Source organism: Azolla caroliniana, unplaced genomic scaffold (genome assembly GCF_043228905.1).
Source record: "Azolla caroliniana isolate FFs.n. ecotype wild unplaced genomic scaffold, voAzoCaro1.0.p SCAF_22, whole genome shotgun sequence".
NCBI lineage: Eukaryota > Viridiplantae > Streptophyta > Polypodiopsida > Salviniales > Salviniaceae > Azolla > Azolla caroliniana.
In genome coordinates this window covers 9,804,346-9,818,727 of record NW_028230457.1, presented here as the reverse complement: position 1 = coordinate 9,818,727, position 14,382 = coordinate 9,804,346, and positions in this window count along the sequence as shown.

Genomic DNA, 14,382 nt, shown 5'->3' with positions numbered 1-14,382 from the left:
CTCTATCGCCATCGCTCTCTCTCTCTGCTTCCTACTCAAGAGTCACGACACAACCCCTCCACTCTGAAGGTTCCTGTAAGTCGACACATCATCTTCGATGAATCGGCATCATGGTACGAACCTGAGCCAACTCCCGAACCATTTCCGGTCGACCCGAACTTGGCCAACCAAGAGATAGAAGACGAAGATCAACTGAGGCATATGTTCGAAGAAAGTCCGATCACGACTAGGCTTAATGGGACACAAGAGCCCCCGAGTGACCAGAGCACATCTCGGCCAAGTTCGAAGATGGGCAAAGGCAAGGCCAAAATGCTGGAATATGAAGATGATCAATTTGACAGCAATGAATCGATCACTCACTCGACATTGAGTTTGGTGGCTTTGATGTACTCATCATGAGGACATCTGGTGTAAAGAAAGCCATTGCCACAACAAATGAGAAACTCCGTCACTCCACCCGAGAGAAGAATCAAGTTAGCCAATTTGGCTACAATAACTATATGGCATATCACTATGCCTTTATGATGAAGGTGGCAATAGTTCATGAACCGGAAAAGTTTTCCGAGGCGCCAAGGATCCACGATGGGTTGAAGCAATGAACGAGGAGATGCAGGCATTATGCAAGAACGAGACATGGGATCTCGTTCCCCACTCACCACACAAAAAGGCGATATACTACAAGTGGATTTACAAAGTGAAGTATAATGCTGACAGCTTTATCAACCACTACAAAGCCCGACTCGTAGCGAAGGATACACACAAACACATGGAGTTGACTATGAAGAAACCTTTGCCCTGATGGCAAAGATGACGACTGTGTGGATCGTGATTGCACTTGCAGTAGCAAAAGGGTGGCACCTCCACTAGATGGATGTCAAGAATGCCTTTCTTCAAGGGGAATTAGAAGAGGAGATGTACATGGTACAACCATCCGGCTTCGAATCCAACGCCCATCTGAAAGCATCATTGATCGGCTTTCGAATGTCAAAATCTGACAACTCCCTCTACATAAGAAGCGATTTTGGAAGTCTGATTGTCATCATCCTATACGTGGATGATTTGGTCATTGGAGGTGAAAATCTAGTTGACATCAACAAGGTCAAGTTCCTCCTCTCCGGCAAATTCGAGATGAAGGACATGAAGGAGCTCCATTACTTCCTAGGTATTGAAGTAATTCAGACTCTAGCTTATGATCTCTCAATGACACTACATCTTTCAGGACGACTAAGTGTAAGTCTGTGGCAACCCCTCTCGATTGAAACCTCAAGTTGGATGCCGACTTTGGCACCACAGAGTGTGAGCCGACTTAGTATCAACAACTGATCAAGAGCCTCATTTATCTCACAATCACTTATCGCAACCTAAGCTACCTAGTCGGTCTCCTTAGCCAATTCATGCAAAAGCCACATGACATTCACTTGGATTGCGCTAAGCCAATGTTACGACACGTGTGCGGCCCAATGGATTGTGACATCCTCTACAAGACGGCAATGCCAATTCGACTCGAAAGGTACACAGAAGCCGACTGGGCTGGCTACAAAGTCGACAGACGGTCGACCTCTAGATTTGTTTTCTCCCTCGGAAATGGACCAATATCCTGGAGTAGCAAGAAGCAGCTGATTGTTGCACTTTCGAGCACAGAGGCCGAATACAAGGGCATGGTTGTGGCTGCATGTGAAGTTGTATGGCTCATGAGAATTTGAAGGATCTGGGTGTCCCCATCAAGGATCCGACTCCCCTTTACTGCGACAACATGAGCAATATTTATCTGGCTCGGAAGCCGATGTTCCACGCACGCACGAAGCATATTGAAGTGCACTATCACTTCATCTGAGAGCACGTTCAAGCTAGAGATGTCGACCTTTAACACATCAACATGAATCTTCAGACAACCGACATCTTCACCAAAGCTGTAGGAGCTGACAAGCTTGGGCAATTCATGTCAGACCTTGGATTGACGATCCTTGACTTGCCAAACTTGAGGGGGAGTACAAGAGAGAACCGAGAAACGGATACTGTCCAAACCGGGTACAAGCCAAAGCAGACATCAACCAAAAGAAGCCGATCCAAGTTGAGCTTGAGGGGGCGGTTGAGAATCAAGCTCAACCTAGTCTAGTGTGTGAACACACATTTAAGAATCTATGAGCACTCAAAGGTCAAAAGTTACCACTACTCTCTACACATTAACTATGTGTCATAGAATCATATTCTATGACACAAAACTAATGAATTCCACATTCCCCATGACCCATGAGATTCTATAGCTCTAGAAGATTTCTTATGTGTTGTAGGTGTCTAGTCATTTGTTGCTTGCAAATTCAACCACTAGTTTTCGAAGGTAATTTAAGTTCTCTAATCCATAGTTTCTTGACTCTAGTTTCTATCAACATTTATCTCTTCATTACATTTGCTAGAACATGTTATCAGTGCCATCAAATAGGTTGTCAATTTCCAAATAAAATCCAAAGATTTAGTTTGGAATAACCAAAGAGGTTGGCTTGGTATTGACGATGGTGGAGATCAACACGGTTTCTTTTGGTTCATTGTCTCCATTTCTACTTGTATTCTCTTGACAACGATGTATACTCCCAACTTCTTCTTATCTAAGTCTCACATCATAAAGTTGTCTTTTGTTTTCCATTGATTTGTCATTGCGTCTTGATGATGTGTCTCAGGTTCAACTGCCCAATTGTTGGTAGTCATCATGGTCACTAGAAGTGTTATGGTTGGATTGGCTTACAAAGATGGATTATTTTATGGTGGCCAATACCTCTATGGTTGGATGGGACACATGAAAACTGTTGGAATTATGTGTCACCACGATGGTTGTTTCCTCCGCCTAGTCCTTTCTTATTTCAGAGCACATAACAACATAACTTGTTGATAAACATAATAATTCTTTTCTTTGTTGGAAAAGGATGTTGCTATGGGAGGAAGAAGTGTTCCTACGGAGTGATAGGGAGATATTTATATTTTTCTATTCAAAGTAATCTGTATTGTTTGATACTTTTCGGCAGGTTTTGTTACTTACCTAATGGACTATGATGCAGTGTCGTTGGACATGATAAGTGATGTTGTTGGTGGAAATCAAGGACATGGCAAGCCAAATTTGGTGCCGATTAGCGAAATGGCGAGATGGTTGTTGTGGACGTAAGAAGCAAATTCTTTTTGAGCGATAAGGATGAGTGTAGATGGTGCGGGGGTTGAAGCATATTATTATGAGCAGGAATTTAGTGGTAATCGGCGAGAGGGTTGATGTGGAATTAATAAGAAAAATTCTTTCGAGGGATAAGGAGGAGCGAAGATGGTGTGGGGTTTGAAGCATAGTATCATGAGTTGGTGAGGGAGTTTTTTACACTAATATGTTTGTTGTCTATATGTCAGGATGCTTGATGGAATCTGAAAATGGACAGATGGTTGATGTTGAAAATGAAGCAGATTTCTATAAAGATGGTGTTGGAGGGTGAAGCAGATTTTTATGTGTCTGAGGAGAGTGATTCAATCGATTTTTTGATGGTGTAGGGGTTGAAGCATACTTTCATGAGGGGAGAAGCAGAGCACATTGGATGTTGGTCATCGCATCTTCCAATCTCAAGGACCTTCGTAGTTAAAGATGACACTGTTGATATGGACAACGAAGCACATTATCTATTTCTGACAAGGACGAGTGACGATGGTGTCGGGGGAAGAAGCATAATTTCATGAGGGGACCCGGAGAGTAGTGTCATTATGTTTTTTGTATGTACAAGGCTTTGGTGGTCTACGACGAGAGATGGTTGAGGTGGACTTTGCTGGTAATCGGCTAGATGGTGGATGGGGAAAATAAAACAGATTCTTTGTTTGATAAGGATGAGTCATGATGTTTGTGGGGGTCGAAGCATACTTCACGATGGGAGAGTAGACTCATTTTCTTTTTTTGTTTTATGAGTGTTGATGGTGTGGACTTGGAAGCCTTTTCTTGAAGGTCGATGACAATACATGTTTTGAAGCTTGGAGATTTTTAATGTTTTTAAGACACAACAACTCAGGCCAAATGTGGTGCTGTCATCGGAAGACATTGCTTGACTTCAGACATTGGAATTAGTTGATAAAGTGATCTCATTACCGGATTTATGAAGCTGGTTGATTTTGTAGGCATTTCTGTTGTCAAAGGTTGAGGGTTAATGTGGAAAAATGAAGTTTGAAAAAGTTGGATACTCTGAGATGTTGTTTATATGTTGACTATGGTCTTCAGTACTTTTGTTTGCAACATGAAGTTTTTAGAAACCATGACAAGGGGCAAAGGAAGATGTGTTTCAGACGCTTCTAACTACAAATGTGGCCATTTGGAATGCAATCATGATAAAGTGGACTTGTTTTTACATGATAGAGATTGTTTTTTCCTTTACATGTGATCTCCTAGCTTGCCGTAGCTATTGACAAGGGAAAATAAATTCACGGTGACATTGCAGATATGGCTCTTGTGGATAATGATATGATGGTATTGGGAAATGCTTCGATGGACATGTATGACAAATGTGGTAGGTTTGGAACAGCCAAGGAAGTGCTGGAAAAGTTTGTTTTTCAAGATTTGAATAGTTTGGAGTGCACTCATTATAACATATGTCCAGCATGGACAAGGCCACAAAGCATTCGATTCATTTGAATAAATGCAAAGCATGGGCATTTCTTTGATTTGGATAATGGTATGGTAGGCTCTCATATTCTCCAAAGAGGTTTTCTAGCAAAGAATAACCATCTTGGAAGTAGTTTAGTATAGATGTATGCAAAATGTGTTGACCTAGTAAAAGTTGAACAAGCCAGGAAGACTATTGTTTATTGGAATGCGTGCATCACAAGATGCATTCAATGTGGCCAATCTTATGATGCCATAAAATGGATTATTTTATTCCACCTTATGTGTCTTTGCTCAAGGCTTGCACTATGTTGCAAGATCTTGAGACTATATATACGAAATGCGACTTTTTCATAGAGGCACTCAATGTGTTCAAAAGACTTCCATTATAGAATATAGTCTCTTGAAAACACTGGTTTCAGGATATGCTCGAAATGAGTGTGGGGAGGATGCTCTTATATGTCATTCACGTATGGATTAAAAAGGCATATCTTTGAATGTCGTGGTCTTTGTTTGGGGCTTGAAAACATGTGGAAGTATTTGAGCAGTAGAAAAAGGACAAGAGAGTGCACAACAGTATCTGCAAATAGGGTTTGAAACATGATCTTGTATGGTTTATTTCCTAAGTGGACAACACTTATCTTAGGGTATGTTGAGCAGGACTACTAACTTGATCAGTTATATAGTCTTGTGGAACACACCGCTTCCAAGATATGCTCCATTGTTTTACACAGATTCAGTTAGATGGTTTATTTTCTAAGTGGACAACATTTATCTAAGGGTAATGTAGTATCTTGGACTGCATTAATTTGTGAATATGATGAGTATGGTTATGTTGAAGAGCTTCAATATATGCTAATCTAGATGCAAATGGAGGGTGTAGCCCCAAAACTTTCAATCATCTCTCATTTTGGTAAAACAAGGGCTCAACAGTTTTGGTCTTACGTGGTGTAATGGATTTCAATTGTTATGTTGGCTTCATGCATTTTGGCATTTTCTTGAAGTATACAATCTTTTTGAAGACAACACTTGACTCTCCCTTGACTCAAACAGTTTGTGGTATGGTTTGGTGTGGACCCATATTGGCAGTATGTGCAATTTTAAATGGAGATTTAGAGAGAACCATGTCATCCTTGAATGTTTGAAATAGGATTTCAATTGTTGTGTTGGCTTCATGCAGTTTGGCATGCTTCTTGAATTATACAATCTTTTTGAAGACAACAATGAACTCTTCTTGGACTCAAACAATGTGGGAATTTGAAGGACTTGCTTATTGTGGTATTAGAGATATGTGGAACATGGATTTAGTGAGACAACACTCTCCCTCTTTGTGCAAATGCAAAGACTTGTGTCACACTTGTTTGCTACCTGAAAGCATGTGGTAGCATTAGAGCTATATTAGCAAGCAATGAAATTCACAAGGATATTGTACAAAAAGTTGTTGAAATATATTATTTCATTGGCAATACATTAGTAGATATGTAGGCGAAATGTGGGTCCCTTGCTGAGGCACAGGTAGTATTTCACAGGCTTTCAGCCTAGGAACAAGTCTCTTGGAATGCATGATTGCAAGATATGCTGAGAATGGGAAATTTGAGGAAATGCTCAATCAATTTCATCAAACGAAGGATCCATGGCTAGCCATTGTCTTACACAAGATGGGCTTGGGAAGGATAGTCACTTCCTTTCCAACTATTTTGTATTTTGTCGGTGATATGCCTTTTTTAAAACTAATGAAAGGATATGTTGTTTAGAAAAAAAAAAGATGGATTATTTTACTCCTTGCTTGAAATTTATCTTGGAGATAGAAATGGTAGAACTAATACTCACAAATGTGATATGCTCACATGGGCTCCCAGTTGACAATGTTTTGGATCATGGTGCACAAATAATCTCACATTTTTGAGAGCATATGTTTTGTTGAGAGATCAAGCTCAACTTAGTTTAGTTAGTTAGTCAACCATGTAACTTCATAGTTACCTAGATAGAATCTAGTTAGAAGTGTTGACTATAACGCCTTAAATAGGACCTTGTACTTAAGTGGGATATTCTAGAGGGAAAAGTACCAGGATACCCATGGAAGTTCATCTATTTACCAGAATGCCCCTGGAAGTTCCAAATTTACCAAACTACCCCTATGTCCACAAAATTACACTTTATAAAGTACTTATACACTCAAATCTACAAGCCCTATTTACCAAAGATGGAAGAAATGGACCCGAACTAGCCCTATTTACTAAAGATTTGAGTGTATAATTACTTTATAAAGTGTAATTTTTTGGACATAGGGGTAGTTTGGTAAATTTGGAACTTCCAAGGGCATTTTGGTAAATAGACGAACTTCCAGGGGTATCCTGGTACTTTTCCCTATTCTAGATCCTCCACTCCCAAGTACATTTAATATAGGACTTACACCCTTGTACCTATATTCTCCTCACACATGTGCACCCTTGCACATGAGATCTATATATACCTCATTGTGGGTATTTTTGTATTTGATGATAATGATGTTAAATTAATATAGAGTTAATCATCCCCCATCTTGTGTTGGTCATAAGTGTTAACTTCCTCTCTCTCTCTTCCTCTTACACACATATCACATAATCTTCCGTGCTTAACTTAATCACATAATTAGGTACTTATTATCCCTTGCTTAATTACTTCCCTAATTCTTAACATGTTCAAACTTGTCAAGAATTAAACCACCATGTATTGACAAAACAAGTTTAAATAGTAGCACTCGATTTACGTGGTGATGATTAACTATGCACCCAAGTTAAAATAGTAGCATACTCCTATCCATCATATTTTTAACTATTAAGTACATACCATTTAATAATGTAGTGCTAACCATTAGATAACCTAATAATTCCCCAAGAGATTACCATCACATCCCTTTTGTGAAAAAGAAGAAGTTAACTTTGCATGATCCTTTTGCACGAGTGCACATGATGCATCTATTCAAAATTTGGAAATAGTTCTTTACACATCACATGCAAGAAAACTCCTCTTACAATCACGGAACTATCGTTAAAACTTGCTATTTAGGCCTCTTGTTGCTTCGAACAAGTCTTTGTTGTGTATATCCAGTATATGCCCAAAATAATTGCATTCCTGAATGTCGTTTGTTCACCCTTGATGTCCTACTACTCAAGAATGACTTAGTTTCAAGGTTCTTTCTCCAACAATGTAGTGAATTCACCAATCTATTAGTCTTGATCTCACTCTTTCATCTCTCCAACAATATCATGTTCACCATTGATGCCCTAATACTTGTGAAAATGTAGCGACCTTACCAATTTGTTAGTCTCAATCTCTCTCTTTCTTGTCTCCATTAACATCTTAAGGGATATAATCAAATCCATTATGAGAATATGAATTTCAAACATGTTCAAAAAGAAAGTTTTAGTTTGCAAATTTGAGGATGAACAAACTATCCTTTTATGGAAAAGATGACATTCTTCATACTCATGAACTATTTTAAGACTACATAGTATAATTAGCTTTGAAAACTTTGCAATAAGTGAAAAATGTCATACACTAAAAGCTAATTCATCATTCAAATAAGAAGCTAAATAGTGTCAAATACAAGTTATTCCATTAGTACACCTCCATATGGCAATAACCTACAAATTAGCTAAGAGTTTCCTATTGTTTTATTGCAACGAGGCACACCATAAAGATGCGCAACACATTTTCATATCATAATTCTTTTGCAAGAATGATGATTGTGATTTATGGGTATTCACAATGCAAGTTTGCTCTAAAGAAAATGGTTTTACAATGTTGTTGCTATAGTTTGTAGCAATTATTATGAAGCTTGGCCTAATGATAAAGATTTTACTAAAAGATAATAAATGGGGTGAATGTTTACTTATTGTATAAGCATAGTTAATTGGGGTTAGCTTTGTGTTTATGATAGAACTCTTCATCAATTTGACCGAATCCATTCACAATAGTTGTTTGCACCTAAAATTAATGGCTTCATGGAAATGTCATTGACATTTTACCTATAATGTCAGAGTGAAAATGTTCACATCACCTTTAAAAGAAAATACTAAGATTATAAAGGACACTATATGATAACATTACCTTTTAAATAGCAAAGTTCATAAAGGCTACACATGATTTCATGGGAGGGCAGAAGACGAGAGAAGAGAATAAAAGATAAACCTAATAAATGGTAACAATGATGGAATGGGATAAAACTACTTACATATGATAGAGAAGGTGATTCGAAGCCTATGTTGATGGTTACATGGCTTTGAAAAATAAAAAAAATGACAATAGAATTCTTATTTTTCAAGTTAAGAAAAATAAGTATGCCAAATCAACGCCCCCCCCTTCCCGTGGGATGGCCTTAAACAAAGAATGAATGACATGAAGCAATTGGTTTAAATGGTAGCCAAACGTTCAAGGAGGTTCGTTGTGAGATGACGAATATAAGGGTAGATGAAGGAGGCGATCATGTGGTAAAGCCAACGTCTCCAAGCTTCATAATTTGTGTTGGTGTTATTATTCCCAAAAGACGATGAAGGTGGGAGCACATTTGGCCTAGGATTACTTGTGGTTGAGGGGGGACGTGTTGCATCTGAGATGGAAGAATCATTCACATTAAGTGTTTCAGAGTTTGTGATATTTGTGGGCACAATCCTGTTGCTATTAGAATTATAATGAGGTGGAAGGATATGATCGATAATGAAGAGCACCCCATGTAAGACCCTACTCCACAAACGCACTACTAAACGTGCAAGTTGTTTCCCCAAATCCTTCACTTTTGTGGCCATAACACGTATTCTACTACCAAATGAATTTTCTTCATTATCAGATGGTGATGCACCACTAGATATTTCATGTTGACGAGCATTGATACCAACTTCGTCATTGCTCCTTGGTCCCAATCTCGTGCTTGTGTCCACTGACACTCTTGTGTTTCTCAACATCAAACGTTCCATACATATATACTTCTCCCTCTTCCTCTCTCTTAAAAGTTAAATAGACTACACTCTCCTTTGATTTGCACCACTCACATATGGGAGGGTGACATTCCTATTGCAAAATCTAAGTTCCTCTCTCTCTCTCTCTCTCTCTCTCTCTGTTAAATGTAGTGTTGCATCTCATAAACCTATTGGTTTCTTTCGAGACGTTAATATGCACTACCTCTCACTCTCTATTAATGTTTGTTTGTGTGCATCATATAGTCCTCATCTTTACTTCATTCGATGAAGTGAGGCCAAAGTAACTCTACCTAGATGCCAAAGTCCAAGGGAACCATATAAAGTGCTCTCATTAATATGGATATACATCATATATTATATACAATAGGTGGTCTCTTTTGTCTAAGAATGTATAAATAGATTTTTAAGTATACTGGACCCTGGTAAATACATAAGAGTGTGTTAAAATATTTTGCCAAATGTCTTTCTTAAAATCTTGGAATTTAACTCCTTCATGTATGTGAGTGACACACAAAGAGACACAAAATGTGGACTTGTGTGGTATTGAAACATTCCATGGTATATATAACCTTGTGTGTGATTCTATAATTCACTCCATATTCTTGAGTAGATTTGTTATATCGTCAATTGTGCATTGTAGTGCTTCACCAAGGCATGCAAGTGTTTTCATCTTTTGGTTAATTAAATATGCGAATGACAAGAATCAAGAAAGTTAACTAAAAGGTCATTGTACAAACAAGAAGCAATGCATCAAATTGTTCTTTGCACATGACAAAAGCAAACTCCCCAATTTGGATCCTTCAAGAAATAGAAAGCATCTTGAGAACTCTAGAAGGAGCCATGGGGATTAAATGGTGAACCACTACACACTCATCAATGGCTACAAAGTTTATATTTTAGTTTCACACTCACAAGTAAATGGCCTCTTGGCATTGGGCCGAAATACTTTACCTTGTGAAACCAACTCAAACTTGTTTAAATAGAACATATGCAAACATGATAACCAAAACCTCTCACATGATAAATAAGATGGTTTGGAAATTGTTGTAACACACCCATGACAACAAGGAATCATTCACAACCACCAATGTTGGACGTTGACAATGTGGAATAAGTATCAATAGATATGTAAACTATAACATCACACTAATTCTTATTACCATAGCTTACTAGAAAATTTAATGCTTTTATTGATCTAATTGATCAATGAAATGATTAAAAAGGTATGGTGTCATGTTATGACGATATGCTACATGTATGCTAATGTTTTTGCAATTCAATGAAGTATTTACTTAAGCAAATAATAATAGGGGAAATTTAATCAAAACATGCTCATATAAGCTTACAATAGCAAGCAAAGGTATCCACAAAGAATGCTTGCTTATTTTCAAGATAGGTCATTATCAAATGTTATGGGATCTACAAAACGTTGATTTCAATGCCCAATTCAAAGGAAGAAGGTTGGGACCAAGAACTACCCTATGCAAGGAATGTAACTTTTTTTTATGAATGATGATTCAAGAAGTATAGGAATATTATATGAGAAAGGAAGAGGAGAATGTGATAATAGTGTGTATGACACTATTTTTTAGTGGACTTTCTTAACGATCGATCTACTGTCTTCTTCATAGCATATAGTTCACATTTTTGGGAGGTTTTTTTATTGGTGTTCTGCAACCGGTTTTCCCAAAGCCCCATCATCAAAATTTTAGAATTTGTACAAGATCAATGTTTTTGTGAGATGAAGTTACCGAGATGGGAATTGTTTTCAACATTTTCCTACACTTGTTTACATTAGGATCCTCTAATCTAAGGTATGTTTGGAGGATGTTGATATGTGGGGGTATATGCTAAGTAAAACCCAACATGAATTTCTAATGTATTAATAATTGTACTAAGCACGGAAATAACACCAATAGATTAGGAATTGAATATCTCCAATTGATGTGATCACTAGTCTATATCACATCTAAAGAGTGCCTAAAGCTACATATTGAAGTATTAATCAAGGTGAAATTTTCATATCACACCAATTTTTTATTGATTGATGAGAAGAGAATTTTAAACAGATGATAATGATGCCTTTTGACAATGGTGTGAGAGAGGAGGGACCTAGAAAGAGAATGAGTAAGGATGGGGTTGGAACTTTTAGTACAAAAATGGAAGACACATATGATTCCATTTTGGGAACCCAAAGAAAAATAATGGCTTTCAAAAAACCAAGACAAGGTTTCGTATTCCTAGACATGACCATGTGGCATGGTCTTAGTTGCAAGAAATGTTAGCTTTGTAATATCCAATTCTAGATTTGATTGAGGTTACACACGAGGACTTGAGGTAGATTCGACATTTGTAGGTCATAAAAGTCTTGCCAAAGTAAAAGCAAATTATACATATCACAAACTAACGGATAGGTATTCATGGATTATAGAACAAGTAACTAAAGAATGGAGAATCACAAGATCCAATAGGTGGTAGCAAAGTGCAGTTCAAATGGGATTGTAGAGCTTAGGAACATAGTCAACATCAATTTGTCTATTGTCTAGTGGCCAAGGCTATTTGGATTTTTTTTTATCTACAATGTGGGCTTCTTTAAGTGGAGTATCGAAATGCCCATTTCAATGGATGTTTGGTCATGTGGAGTTGAGAATGCCTTCTTCACATGTTGAGATAGTCTTTCAATATCCAAGATAATGGGGAATTGTGTCATAATTGGAGTATGTGGAATGCCTTTATTTTTTATATTCAATATGGGGCTCAAATACATATTCACCAATTAAAATGTATACTAGTATGATAGTCCTTGTTGGAAACTTCGAGGAGGTTGACAAAGGAGTGCATGTCAGACTACACCCACTTCAGTTGGCATGATGGTTTACTTTTTCGACAAACTCTCTTGTATGTGCATGATGGTCCTTCTCAACTCAAAGTCGTGCAACAATGTCATGACACACCAATGACTGGACATTTCAGCATCCACAAGACTTTTGAGTTGATTTCTCGCCGATATTGGTGGCCACAACTTCGCCATTTTGTGTAGAGAATATGCGGAATAATGCTCAACCACAACCAAGTCTTCAATCACTTCGTTGAGAATTACAATCACAGTAATGGGAATGTGGAGATAAATGTTCGTATACACAAAACACTGAAAGAGAGTACACAATATGTTTACGTGGAAAACCCTAAACAGGAAAAACCACGGGAGCCCACAAACTCCAAACTATCACTATGTAAAGATTACAGTAATAAGTCACAGAGGCAACAACCTCGTGCTCTCAATCTTCGCCAACAGGCGGTTACAACAGAGACTGTTCAAGCTCTCTTTCTCTCTTTGTTACGCTCTGTACAGTAATTAAACCAATATGCAACAACACTCTTCACATTTGATCTATTTTCCCTAGGTCATATTTATACTAATATGACTTTCGGGCTATTTACAAATATAGCCACAATGGGCTGAAAGAAACATATTTACATATATGTCCCTTCATCTGGTGAGAGGTTCTCACCGGGCCTGCGTCATATGGTTCTCACGGGGTCTTCCTTGCCGGGTACACATCATCCGATTCGCACCGGGTCTTCCGTTGCCAGGTACTCATATCCCATCCGAAGGGACCAAAATCCTAACAAACTCCCCCTTCACTCTAGCATGGGATGCCTCGTCAATCCGATCCTCTTCCTGCATGCATCTAGCTTGTCGGGTGTCAGCACTTTGGTCAGCATATCCAACCCGTTGTCCTCCGTGTGGATCTTCATCAACACGAACTCTCGATCTTCAACTCGCTCACGGATCTAGTGGTACCTGCGTTGGATGTGCTTTGTCCTAAAATGATAGGCCCATCGTTCTTTGCAAGGTGGATGACACTCTGACTGTCGCAGTAGAGCCGTTATTCCTCTTGCCGGATCCCTAGCTCTCCGATGAAGTCCTTCATCCACAGTATTTCCTTTCCGGCTTCCACAACTGCCATGTACTCCGCCTTTGTGGTTGACAATGCAACCATCTTTTGCAACCTCGACTGCCACGAAGTAGCTCCCCCTGCATATGTCATGACATATCCCGATGTTGAGCGGTTGGTATCCGCATCAGCCGACATATCCGAATCGGTGAAACCGTCAAGTTGGGGTTTACCAGAGCCGAATCGGAGACACATGAGGTGCCTTTCAAGTATCAGAGTATCCATTTTACCGCATTCCAGTGCTCCTTGCCGGGATTGCTCATAAACCGGCTCACCACTCCGACTACATATCTGATATCTGATCGGGTACACACCATTGCGTACATTAAGCTTCCGACGGCAGAGGCATATGGTATCTTCATCATATCCGCCTTCTCGGCCTTCGTCTTCGGGCTTTGCTTACCGGATAACCTGCAATTTTCCGGGAGTGTCGATCCAACCAGTTTCGCATCTGACATGTTGAACCGCTAAAGCACCTTTGTCACGTACTTCTCCTGTGACAGCCACAATTGCTTCTATGACCGGTCTCGGATGATATGCATCCCCAGTATCTCTCTTGCCGGACCCAAGTCTTTCATTGAGAAGGTCCGGTTCAGATCCTTCTTCAGTGTCCGTATCTTGACTTGGTCTCGTCCGACGATCAACATGTCGTCCACGTACAGGAGGAGTATTAGGAAGTCTCCACCTTCAAACTTCTTCACAAACACTCAGTGATCGGCCTGCGTCTTGTGGTATCCTTGATCCGTCATGAAGGAGTCAAACTTCCGGTACCATTGCCAGGGAGCCTGCTTCAAACCGTAGAGGCTCTTCTTCAATCGGCAAACCAGGTGCTCCTTCCCTTTCTTCACAA